This window comes from Nanorana parkeri, unplaced genomic scaffold (assembly GCF_000935625.1).
Source record: "Nanorana parkeri isolate BGI_ZX_2015 unplaced genomic scaffold, ASM93562v1 scaffold257, whole genome shotgun sequence".
NCBI classification, from domain to species: Eukaryota; Metazoa; Chordata; class Amphibia; order Anura; family Dicroglossidae; genus Nanorana; species Nanorana parkeri.
The window spans coordinates 914,909-915,802 of NW_017306525.1; positions in this window are offsets into that span (position 1 = coordinate 914,909).

The following is an 894-nucleotide window of genomic DNA, read 5'->3' on the forward strand; positions in this document are numbered from 1 at the left end:
CCGGCCGTCAGATCCTGGCCGAGCGTCTCTCTCTCCACAAAGCTTGGCATTAGTTCTGTGACAGCTCCCTCCCCTGCCGCTGGCTGCAGCGGTTCCTTCACTTCTTCTCGGATCCCCGCTGCATACAGATGGGGAGAGCAGTGGGGATCCAGAGAAGCCCCACGGCGGGAGGAGAGGACATCACAATCTACCAGTGATTGCTACGCGTTAGACTGGTAGATCCCGATTGACCTTAAGGGCACCCCTGCTCTAGGTCCATCAGACAACACTAAATTGATGAGCAGTAATAGCTTCTAAAGTGTCACCTTTGGCCGATTTATGGTACGGTAGTTTGTTGGACGCGCACAAGTTTAAGGCTCAACATGTTTTGTGTCCATTTACCTGATGTGACCCAGTCTTTTATAGGTTTGCCCAAAAATTGGTTAATAAATGTTTCATGACATAAAATAGGGAAAACTTTTTTTTTTTGTTAAAAATTCTCGGCACGTTTTTCTTCCTATAGTAAAACATTTTAAAAACGCAGTGGTGAATATAAACCACCAAAAGAAAGCTCCATCTGTCCCATACAAATGTACTGAATACTGAAAAATGGCCTGGACGAGTGTTTAACCCTTTCGCTGCCAAGCCCTCCGGAACATTTTTCCTATTGATTTGATTTTCAACTGCTGGGTTGCTAGCGTTAACAAGTGTATATTTAATTGCAACACAAGGTATCACAAAGCATGGCAATGAGTCACAAAAGCTTTGCCATGCGCTGCCACCGTTAATTTAATGTTTTTTTTTAAAGAAAAAAATGAAAGAAAAAAATCATGCACTGCGATGCATTCTAACAACGCACGTGCATGGTGTGCACCACAATGTGTGTGTGTTATGTGGGGGGAGGGAGGGGTTGTG